The sequence below is a fragment of the Mya arenaria genome, chromosome 14 (genome assembly GCF_026914265.1).
Source record: "Mya arenaria isolate MELC-2E11 chromosome 14, ASM2691426v1".
NCBI lineage: Eukaryota > Metazoa > Mollusca > Bivalvia > Myida > Myidae > Mya > Mya arenaria.
The window spans coordinates 37,610,110-37,623,219 of NC_069135.1; the positions used below are offsets into that span (position 1 = coordinate 37,610,110).

Genomic DNA, 13,110 nt, shown 5'->3' on the forward strand with positions numbered 1-13,110 from the left:
TTAAGGTCATATAAAACAGCTTATAATTGATATCGTTGGCTTTTTGCCTCTTCATAAATTGATCGCATAATATACAGAGTTTCTTATTTCATATCAGATGTAATTCCTTTAACAAAATACATGTATGCGATACTTATCTATTCATATCATCATAAATTTTTCCTACGGTCTAAGCATACTAATGTAACCAAACTGCACAACAATAAGAAAGATCTGCTGGATAGTCCTAAAGAAAAGAACAGAACAAAACAGATATTTTATTAAGATTTACACTAACCTATATCGTCTAATCACATACTAATTCACTTAAATATGTCATGTGTATGTACAAGGCAAGTTTAAAGTTGAACAAGTATTTGTGTTACAAAAGACGGCAGTGTTAGTTTATAGTATTTAATTAACTTGATTGCAAGAAGTGTGTCTTTGTATCCGCCGACAATCAGAGAGGAAGGGCGGCTGCTGAAGCATATACCAATCGGTCATAAAGACGCATGGCTTGTTGTTGTTTATTTAGATTTGTTGTTGTTTATTAAGAAGCCATGTAAGTGCCCCGGGGCTGTTGGTTTGGACCCAGGACGCAGGTTTTGTCTTTGGTTTACTTTGATATGTTCATTGGTATCTTGCAACGGGTGTAGGAAAATGTACAATGACAAACTGTGCAGAAATGATATTCTAATAGATTATTTATTGTCATTGGCGTTTTGTTAACATGCATACAGTAATTTATATGACTCAAAACATAAACATTATATTACATTCAATATTTAAGATATAAATTCATTTTGATACACACCTTGGTCAAGGTCGCCAACCATTTATTCGCCCTTTTTCAACTCCTCTTCCATGTCGCCAGATTTCTCCGCTGTTGGCGACGGCCGACACCTAGTATTTGAAAAAATAACGACAGAAACGTCATCGTTACATTGCCTCGGATCAGAAGTCATTTTGATAACTCTTTTTAAGGCAATTTTCCATATTGTCGCCAGAAATTGACTTCATTGACGAAAGTCAAGCTAAAACAAATGTCAACAAACAGTCGCTACGCGTCTTGTTTTGGAAATGACGTTGACATCAAGAAAACTGGACAATGTAATACATCGTGCTAACTGTATACCTTTGTGTGTGTGTTTCTTATTTTTTAACAATATCTTAGTCTCTTTGTTAACCCTTGTTTGTTTGTATATGTTTCTGATTATTATGAAACGATTGGGTTGTATAATAATTGATTGATATACAATTTGCTGTATTAGATTTCATGATTCACCTTAGGTCACGTTTGACGTCATGTGACGTTTGTTTAGCTATCATGTGTTATATCTTAATAGCTTCAAAAACTAGTGCCAAGTACGTTATTTGTATAACAATTAAAACACTACATGTTTGAAAATGAACGATCTATCTTCAATGAAGGAATATTGTTATGTTAAAGACAATCTGATATATTTGCACCTTAACTTCAATATTTTAGGATATGTTTGAATCATCTCGTATTAATAAACATGTAGTTTGAAATGTGTTTATATTGTTAAATTTATATTGTACCAACAAGCCATGAAAAACTTAAATCAACATGCATCAAGTCGTCACTGCTCGCCAAGGGAGATTACTACGTGGGACGTTTATAAACCAAAAAGTGTTAACGTACCGAGTCACTCATCTTTAAGGGGAAAAGTTGGAATTGAATTCAATACTTGATACTCAAGGCCGTTCTAATATTAAACTTCGTTATCAATTAAAGTATATATGTTTTTAATAAAACACACAGTACTTCACATTGTATCGTGCAACGTGGAAACTATCAAAAGCATTCTTCTGCAATTCATGAACTGGTCCCTAAGTGGGAGCTCTATGTTTGACAATATCAAAAACAAACTAATAAAGAATTGTTGTCATAAGCGTTAAAGAGATTATTTTTCCCGCGTTATTGTGACATAAAACGATAAACTTTTTCCGGTAACGGTCGGATCGTTCGGACTGCACCTGCCATTATAGTGAATGAATAGTCGCAATAGAGCCGAAACTGATAACTCTAAACGTGGGAAGTACTAAGTCTAACAGAGACTCTCGATGTTAAACGTAACATGTACGTCTCAGTCTAACGGACACTGTCGATGTTATATGTGAGATGTAAGTCTCAATCTAACCGAGACTAACGATGTTATACGTGAGAAGTAAGTCTTATTCTTACTAAGACTGTCGATGTTATACGTTTAGTGTTTTTTTGTGTTTTTGGTTTGTGCTCTGGAGATTCTATCTTTCAAAATTGATTTGAGTATACGTTCACAACTTCGTATGCATTATTCCAAAAACTAGTTGTCTATGGTTCATGTGCACCCTATCACCGACATTGAATAAAGAGATTGTTTTATTATTGTTCGATTGCAATTCACTTGACTGTGTGTGAAATACACAAGTAAATCTCCATCATTTTTCAATCGAATTGTCAACGAATTAATTGATGCCAAAACGAGTTTGATATAAAGCGTTCATTCGCTTCGTTTTGAATAAATTTCACAAAAAGGAAGCAATATAACAAATAAGAATACATTAATATGCTCGTCAATAAGTAATATATACACACGATTTTTTTTTAATAATGTATACTCATCAAAAAGAACATAATGCTACCAGTAGTTTATGTCATATTAAATTGACCCAAATTTGATAAAATATACGTATTCACAAAAGGCTTTTAGATTCCTATCATATTACTTATAACCAGGTGTCGAAACACAACAATTTTATATAACAATACTGCAATGAACTTTGCAACAGTTAGGAAAATCCAAGTTTGATAGTACCAAATCAAACACTGATAGTTTTAAGCAAAAGAGCGGTGATGAGAAAGGTTGAAGGGATATGAGCGTTGTATGGAATATGGAACACTTAGACCCAGGAGATTCATACTTAGTATGCAGATTGATCGTGACCAGTAAATATCCCCTATTGATTCTGAGGACAATGGTGGAGGTCGCAGTGACATTGAGCTGAAAAATGGTATCCCCTTAATAATTAAAATCCTTTGTACTAAGGACTTTATACATGGTATGCAATTGATTTTGAGATCAGCACACGTAGGTTAAAGGTGGTGACATTCAGTTTAAAAGCGCTATGTTGGCGTCGACCTTAAGATGAATCATTGTTTCCGCTCAATACCTAAAGGTCGCAGTGACCTTGAGGCAAAACAAATGAATGGCTAAAGAATGCTCCCATCCAGGAACTTCATACATAGAACCAGGAACTTCATACTAGGTATGCAGGTTAAAAATGACCAGTATATGATCCTATATTTATTCGTCTTCAGTCCAAAAGTAGAAAAATCATGTCCATCATTAATTATTTCTCATCAACGACCAATGGGGGAGAAATGACCTTTTTCAAAGCAATATATAGTTCTCCATAATATCTTCCTGTATTTAAAATCAACAAATAAATACAATATGGTTAAATGTTTTGTGTCTTTTTGGTGTTAAAAGGTGACCGGTTGTATATCCTATATTAAGCACACGTACCTGGTATAAACGTATAAAAAGTAACTTTATGAAATCAATGATATACATGTATATTGATAACCAACTACAATTCTATATAATTTATATTTGTTCTATGCTGTATTAATTGTTTTGTTTTAGTCGGATGACATTTGTCAAATATATATGCAAAATTGAACATTTAAGTATGGGGGGGGGGGGGAGAAATTCTGTATTACCACCTTATATACCACTGGCAATACGTACGAAAACATTTGATGGTCGATAAATACTAGCTAGCTGTCCTCAACAGCTTGCACTTAGCTTGAATAACAAAACTTTCAGATGTTGTATTTTTGGATAAGTAAATCGGATGTCTGATAATCGATTATGATTACACTTTAGTTTCCCAGTAACTTTTTTTAAAAAGAAATGGGGAGGGGGCACTCATTTTTTTCAACTGCCTTATTTCTTTCGTATTTTAAATTAAAAACGATGATAAAGGCGTTGTTCTTAGAGAATGTATTCTACAAGGAACTCATTTTCAGTATAAGTATAGTGTCTATCTTCGTTTAAATGTGTAAAATGATTGTTAAAATTTGATTTTAATTCATATATAACCTTAATAAATGTTTAGTTCAACTTTCATCTATGATTATTTCAAACTATAATGTTTTCTAATTACTTTTGACCAACATTGTAAGAAATGTTACACAGCCATTAACGATGCCGGTAAAGTTAAAAGGTAGTTGGTGGTTGGTGGTTGGGGATTCGAATTGTTTTCTTCTTATTTCGTGGTTAAAAAGGTACACACATACAAAAACAAGCCATTTGTATGTTAATGCATCTACACACATGTTTATTCTTGACAAACACTGGCTTAATGCACCTGTATTTCGAAAATTCGCAAGTCGGATATTCAACAATTTCCAGTCGGTTATTCGCGTATTTTCAACTCCCAAACAGTTGGGGATTCAGATTTTTTTAAGGTTAAAAGGAAAACATTTAATGTTTTGGGTCTTGTATTTATGAATACATATGCATCTTCGTAACAAACACAGTTTTGAATCACCTTTATGCGTATATTTGCCAGTCGGATATTCGACCATTTCCAATGGATTATTTGGGAATATTCAACTACTAACCAGTCAGTAGTTTGGAATTCAGATTATAGTATGGTAACATGTCCTAACAACGTTGTTTAATGCCCCAACGATATGGTATTATGTCCTGACGACATGGTATTATGTCCTTACGACATGTAATTATGTCCTAACGACATAGTATTATATTCTAATGACATGGTATTATGTCCTAACGACATGGTATTATGTCCTAACGACATAGTATTATATTCTAATGACATGGTAGTATGTCCTAACGACATCGTATTATGTCCTAACGATATGGTATTATGTTCTAACGATATGTTTTTATGCCCCAACAACATGGAATTATGCCCCAACAACATGGTATTATGTCCTGACGACATGTAATTATGTTCTAATGACATTGTAATATGTCAAATTGACATGGTGTTATGTCCTTGCGACATGTTATTATGTCCTAACGACATTGTAATATGTCAAATTGACATGGTGTTATTTCCTTACGACATGGAATTATGCCCCAACAACATGGTATTATGCCCTGACGATACAGTATTATGTTCTAACGACATGGTATTATGTCCTAACGACATAGTATTATATTCTAATGACATGGTAGTATGTCCTAACGACATCGTATTATGTCCTAACGACATGGTATTATGTTCTAACGATATGTTTTTTATGACCTTACAACATGGAATTATGCCCCAACAACATGGTAGTATGTCCTAACGACATGTAATTATGTTCTAACGACATTGTAATATGTCAAATTGACATGGTGTTATGTCCATACGACATGTTATTATGTCCTAACGACATTGTAATATGTCAAATTGACCTGGTGTTATGTCCTTTCGACATGGAATTATGTCCTAACGACATTGTAATATGTCAAATTGACAAGGTGTTATGTCCTTACGACATGGAATTATGTCCTAACGATATTGTAATATGTCTAATTGACATGGTATTATGTCTTAACGACATGATATTTTGTCCATTCGACATGGTATTATGTCCTAACGACATGGTTTTATACCCTAACGACATTGTAATATGTCAAATTGACATGGTGTTATGTCCTAACGACAGGGAATTATATCCTAACGACTGAGTATTATGTCCTTACGACATGGTTTTATCTCCTAACGACATAATATTAGGTCCTAACGACATGGTAGTATGTCCTAACGACATGGTATTATGTCCTAAAGACATGGTATTATGTCCTTACGACATGGTATTATGTCCTAACGACATGGAATTATGTCCTTACGACATGGTATTATGTCCTAACGACATTGTATTATGTCCTAAAGAGATTACATTATGTCCACATGGTATTATGTCCTTACGACATTGTTATATGTCCAATTGACATGGTATTACATCCAATAAAAAATAACAGCATTGTCAGTTTGACATAAGAACATGTCTATTCCACATATATACACTTATATATTACTAAGAAACAAGGTTGTTGATGCGGTAGAATTGAATAATTTAAATGCATAATCGTGTTTAACTCATACATTTCATTATAAACACAAAAAATATATGTTTTGTGTTCAGATAAAAACATATAAGCCTTCATAAAAAAAATATACCTACGTGGCCACAAAATACCCAGTAAACAGAGAGCCAACATATCGCTAATTTTATATTTGTGCCTAAATGTTTTATGGATGTTTGCATGCTATTTGTTTAATAAATGGAGTTTAAACTAAATGATATGCATGTTTTAGTCTTAATCATAACAGTCAAATGAGTAAAACACAATTATGCTGCATACTAATAAAGAAATTCTTTTTGGCATCAACACTATAGTGTGCGCCTTTAAAACTTAACGGTAAATACCGCCTGTACATTTACACCAGACTTCAAACAATCTTAGAGCAATGCTTCCTTTTTTTGACGCACCAGAATGAACTGAAATGGACACAATAAAACTATAATTGGTATGACAAGAAATTATTATCAAGCACAACAAATACAACAGATCGAATGCTTCACATATACGTAAAGTCGAACACCGTTTACTCGAAGTCCCACGGACAGGCGAAAATACCTCGAGCCTCGGAGAATTCGAGTCATGCAGGAATGTTTACCTTCAATATAAAGAAATCGGTCGTTTACATCCAGTTAGAGCCAACGAGGAAATCGAGCGAAGCAAGTTCGAGCCAAATCGAGCGAAGCAAGTTCGAGCCAACGGGGTTGTACTATACATGTAATTGATATGTCGTATCCTTAATGTTGTACATATGTTACTCTTATATCATTCATCACATTGTCTTTTTATGGGATGTTTATTTTCAACCACTTATTACAGATTAAATATTCATTCTAGGATACGCCATATAATGTTTGTATTATTTGAAAGGACATATCACAAATACATCAAATACAATATGAGTATTTACTTTGTTTAAATAACAGGCCTACATAATATTTCTGGCTTAGGCTACCCGACCTTGAATATGAGTGCAGTGAAAATAAATAACACTGCACTACATCCATATATTAACGAGCGAAATACCCGGGGAATATCACCGTTTAAAGACTGTCATCATCATAGCCATACCTCTAGATGACTCACGCTTCATATACATAAGGAAGTATTTGATCATGACAGGTTATTTTAATCTTAATTTTGTAAAATCATTTATCCCATTATTAGCTTATAATAAGCAAGCTTGTGCAAGGTTTAATTGTAAATAATACAATAAACATTACAGGGCCAAACCAATTGTTGAACATTCAACATTAAACCCTATTTAGAGGCACAAGTTATGTCAATTGTAGAAATGGAAACTTAAAGTACTTTTAAGAAGATTTACGACAAATGTCGTAAATACATGGCACATGTTTAAAATATCATCTTAACCTACACTGCTGACATTTGGTCGTTTTCACTTGAGAAATTACAATCGATGCGTTATAGACTTCTTGTCACAACTCTTCCAAAATATACCAGACTCTTGAACTTCTTTGATTGAAACGTGTAAAATTCATTGAAAACAAAAACAGAATAGTTAAAACCAATAGTTGTGATATCGATAATTTATCTTTGCGGTTGTGAATGCTATAATGATTGTTTTGATGATCATAAGCTGTATATGCTTGAACAGTCGAACCTTGATGCTTCGAACTCGCTTGGTTCGAATTCCTGGTAGGCTCGAAACGGTTTTAAGGACCGATTTCTATATATTAATGATGAGCATACCCGCTTGGATCGAATTTTCCGAGGCTCGATGTTTTTCCACCAGCGCCTGGATGTTCGAGCCAACGGGGTTCGATTGTTTCTAAATAAATGTTCTGTTCTTTCCTATGATATCAAGCAGATTGTCAATCAGTGACGCAATCATATAAAAGCAAACATACCAGAAACAGATTGAAACAAATCAAAAATAAAAAAGTGTCAAAGTTTGTCACATAAAAAGGATATCTGAAGAAAAAATATAAAAATAAAAAAAAGTTGGATAATTGTTTGTTTCAGTGTAAGATCGTTATATATTTCACCGAGTTACCACCAACCGGTATATATTTACTTTTGGTGTTCACGAGGTGAAACATATTGCGATCTTACTCTTATTTGCCTTAAAATGATACGAAGTGACTGTTTATTGTAGGTTTTTAGAAGAGCGCCAAATTGTATGCGAACGTAACGTCATTTCGGAAATGGAAACTGAGAGCGGGCTATAATTTCACAACAGTGAAATAATATCAAATATCATACTTACTTAATTTGATTGATAAAATGTTTCAATTTCAAATTCAAATCAATTTATTAGTATTTTAAAAAATTATTATTTTTTTTTTCATTAAGTTCAATAATGAATTTGGGAAAAATCGTTTACATTTCATATGACTAAGAGATTCTAAAATTAGGAAAGACCCTTAAGTTAGGAAACGACGTAAGAAGATTTCTAGCACACCGGATAGGCATTTCCGGTGAATTCAGCCGTGTTGGAAAACTCCATCTGGCATCCCCCCATGCCAGATGAGTCACGCGCTGTGACGTAATGCTTTTCATTTCATACCGTGGGACAATTGACTGACAAAGTCTCGTTTAATGAATATGCATGACGAAGGAGAGACAACTCTTCTTCCAATGAATTCGCATGCTACTCTCAAATATTGTTCAATAACTTTACAGTATCAATAGCCTCCGTGGCCGTGTGGTCTTGACTACTGCCAAATATAATTGTACTGAGGAGGCGGACCCGGTTTAATTCCGGCAATCGCTATAATAATTTTCAACCGTAATGCATCTGGTACTTTGCGGAACCAATGAAACTGCCTGATGATTTTTTATGATTACGAGATTTTCTTAACATAATTGCCCACGGTACACAACGAAGCATAGCGTAGTGTATATCGGGGGTATCCGACGATGATTTTGAACACGATGGCAATAAGGTTGTTCTAAAATGCTCATACATTTTAAATTTTCATCCCTTTTCTGTTGAAGGTTATTCAAGCCTTAAGTCATTATGGTTGTTGAATCTAAACATTAAGTTTCTCGTTCATCTGATCCCGTCTTGAGGAATCAATTAATACAGTTACAACATAACCTACGCAGCGCACATGTATGCTTTAGTAAGTCTATATCTTTCTTTGAATTTTCCAATTCGAACAAAAAATATAAGCAAAATATTATCTACCGACCAACAAACATTAAATCTACTCGAGACATGTGAGTTAAGCAAAGAATACTTTAAGCCTGTCTTAGATTTAGCTAAACAAACATGTTCAAACTAAATCGGAGCACCTCGGCAATTTTCCTCCGGCGTATGGCGGAAATAGTCGAAGTGTTCCGATTGGTTCATATAACAGGACACCCTGAGAGTTCAATATTGGGTACAAGTTTATTTTGATACTTTATAGAACTTTAATGCACCAGTCAATTGTAACGACGGCCCTCTAGGTCCGGGGGTATACCGGGGATAGCCGGGGAAATGGGCCTTGTGTTTACCTTCCAGGTGCCCCCCCCCCCCCCCCAGTGCCGGGTGAATGCGGTTTTTGCAAAATATAGCGGGGAATGGGTCAAACCTAGGGTTCCTGGGGTGCGGGGGCATTTGGCGGGGATTTTACCATCTGTTCGTCCCCGCAAGGTGGGGATTTTACACGGGGTTGGCCGAATCAAAAGTCAAAGTCCCCGCTAATCCCCAGACCTGGGGGGGGGGGGGGGGTAGGTGGTAACAATTGACTAGTGCATATCTAGGACATTGACATAAGAGAACGTATATTATTTGATTTATTTTTTAAACATTCAACAAGTATATACAATGAAAATATAGGCCATTGAAGAGAAAATACACCGTGGTTATTTATGCGTGCTGATCAGCGAGTCAAGATACAGGATACAAGAATCGGATATTTGATATAAAAGCACAATTGCCCATAGCTAAAGAACTTCATCGAACAGTTTATATAGTGCTGATAGACCTGTTATGTCGCGTAAATGTCAAAAAAATAAAATAGCGACATTTATGGAAGCCAGAACTAATAAGCACAATGAGCTATTTTCCGAAAATAACCGAAAGGAAAGAGGTTTTATCATTTGATTACGATTCCCCATAATGCAATGCAGACGTCAATGTGGAAGTATTGGAGTCAAAAGATAATACATGTAAAAACCAAGATCTATCAAAACGTATTATATGTTCAAAAACATTCAACACTTTTTTAGATTTCCGATAAATCATAATGAGTTGTAAATTTCAATAAAAACTATACCATTCATAAACTTTTTTTAAATACAACTCGTGGACGTATCTGTGAAATATATATACCTGTACCTGAGCGTAGGGATATGATTGGCCGTTCTTTGTTATTATGCCCCATTTCGAAGAAGCGGGGGTATATTGCATTGCACATGTCGATCGGTCGGTCACTCGGTCGGTCGGTCGGTCGGCGGTAGGTCGGTAGACCAAACCTAATCCGATATAATATAGTTCTAATACTATAGTATTCTTATGCTTAAAGGGACTGTACACCAGATTGGCACCAACAAAGTTTTTTTTTCTGTAACGAATCTCAGGACAATTGTCTAATAGAATGTGTTACGCTTTGATATCATAATTTTAAAAACAGGTAACAAAATGTAAAAACAAATGCCAAGTTTATGTCAGTTTTCGACAATTTTCTTTTTTTATCATAAGGAGTACAGCCCCTTTAAGGCCCTCAAACTTAGTAGGGAGTTTGTTAATGACCAGCGGATGGCCCCTATTGATTAAGGGGTCAGTAGTTCGATGGTCACTGTCGTGGTTCCCTTCAACACAAAAGACTTGTCCGATTGATAACTAGAATATGCTTGGTCATACGGTCCTCAAACTAAGCGAGGAGGTTGGCCATGACCAGCAAATTGCCCGTATAAAGTTTGAGTTCAGTAGTTCAAAGGTGGACACAAATGACTTCTCCAATAAATAACTAGAGTACGTAGGGCCTTAATTCTTCAAAGTTGCTATGGACGTTGGTTATTGCCAGCAGATGACCCATATTGATTTTGAGTTCAATAGGTGAAAGGTCACGGTCGCGATGACCTTGGACACGAAAAAGCTTGTCCGATTGATAACTAGAGTATGATCGTTTCTTCGGTCCATAAAATTGGCAAAAACAGCAGATGACCTTTTTTGGTTTTTTAAAGGTCAAAGGTCATGGTCGCGGTGACCTTCGGCACAAAAAGTTTGTCCAATTAATAATAACTAGAGTATGAATGAAGGCACTGATGCCAAAATGAGCTGATTCTGAGACATAAAATAAAAAAACCCAAACTGTCAATTTGTAAGAGTGCAGCTTTAAATATTCGCAGTTTAGGTTGATGCAACCTACTTTTTTGTATTTTTAATGTACTATTGAGTTAAACTCAATTGACTTTATGATAGAATAACAGATGATAAGTATATATATTAAAACATATTTGCCTTTAAAGATGCTGGTTCTAATGACATTTATAGCTACGTGGCCATAAAATCCCAAGTTAAAAAAGCGCCAAAATATCGCTTATATTTTTTTATTTGGTACACAAATCACATGCCTTTTTTGGTTTTGGTCTTTTAAAGTCAAATGAGCGAAAGATTATAATGCATTCAAATGTAAGAAAAATATTTTATCGTGTCTCTTTGAAGCTCAATTCCTTAATTGCAATTCCGTGCGGAATAGGTTGACGGGTTGTTCTGATTTTCGTACCTACTTCCATTTTAATGTTCTCTGATTGTGATTTAACCTTAACCAAAATTGGCAAAAAATAGCCTATATAGTCAATTAATTGCAATCAGTGCGGTATTGGATTACGGTGTGTTCTGATTTTCGTACCTACTGCTTTTGTAATGTCTGCAAATTTTGACTGCGCTCGCATAATATGTCTCAATCAATTTACCTGCCGGTGCGCTAATTGCAAAATAATGCTTGTGATCATATCTAAAAGAAAAGAAAATATTAAACAAAACAATGGTAAGCATTAAACATAAAACTTTATTCATCTATGAACAGGAAATCAACAACAACAAAAAAAATCCACCTTCCAAATTTCAAAGTACTTGTTATTAAATGTGATTTTTTGGATTGCCTATGCATACGTGACAGGTCAAATTTACGCATATATTTACTGATTATTGCAACCATTCTTTTTAATAATCTAATGAAGGATATTTAACTTTATCAGTTGTTAACCGTGCATCAGTTTTTAATAAATACGTGAGTTGTAATGTATATGTAAAACATACTAAAGCAGGGTCGTGAAGTAAGGTGGGTACATGTGTATGCTATTTTAAGGCAGAGAATGACCATGTGTTCCTTCCTGAAATCATGTGTTCCCTCCTGAAATAATGTGTCCCTTCCTGAAATTATATGTCAACAGCTGAACGCATGTGCCCCTCCGTAAAACCATAAGTCCCCTCCTGAAATCATGTGTCTCTTCCTGAAATCATCCGTTCCTTCCTGAAATCAGGGGTTCCTTCCTGAAATCATGTGTTCCTTCCTGAAATAATGTGTTAACAGCTGAACGCCAGTGTCCCTTCGTAAAATCATAAGTCCCCTCCTGAAATCATGTGACTCCTCCTGAAATCATGAGTCCCCTCTTGTAATCATGTGTCCCTACCAGAAATCATGTGTTCCCTCCTGTAATCATGAGTCCCCTCCTTCAATCATGTGTTCCCTCATGTAATCATGTGTCCCCTCCTGAAATCATGTGTTCCCTTCTGAAATCATGTGTCACCTCCTGTAATCATATGTTCCCTCCTGTAATTATGTGTCCCCTCCTGTAATCATGTGTCCCCTCCTGTAATCATGTGTCACCTCCTGTAATCATGTGTTCCCTCCTGTAATCATGTGTCACCTCCTGTAATCATGTGTCCCCTCCTGAAATCATGTGTTCCCTCCTGTAATCATGTGTCTCTACCTGAAATCATGTGTCCCCTCCTGAAATCATGGGTCCCCTCCTGTAATCATGTGTCCCCTCCTGAAATCATGTGTCCCCTCCTGTAATCATGTGACTCCTCCTGAAATCATATGTCCCCTCCTTC

General features: G+C 35.3%; 1 protein-coding gene across 1 annotated transcript in view; it reads right to left on the reverse strand.

Annotated features, from left to right (window-relative positions):
* Nucleotides 1-13,110, reverse strand: part of LOC128217045 (glutathione S-transferase-like) — a 145,815-nt gene that overhangs the window by 72,949 nt on the left and 59,756 nt on the right. The gene's annotated exons all lie outside the window — the stretch shown is intronic.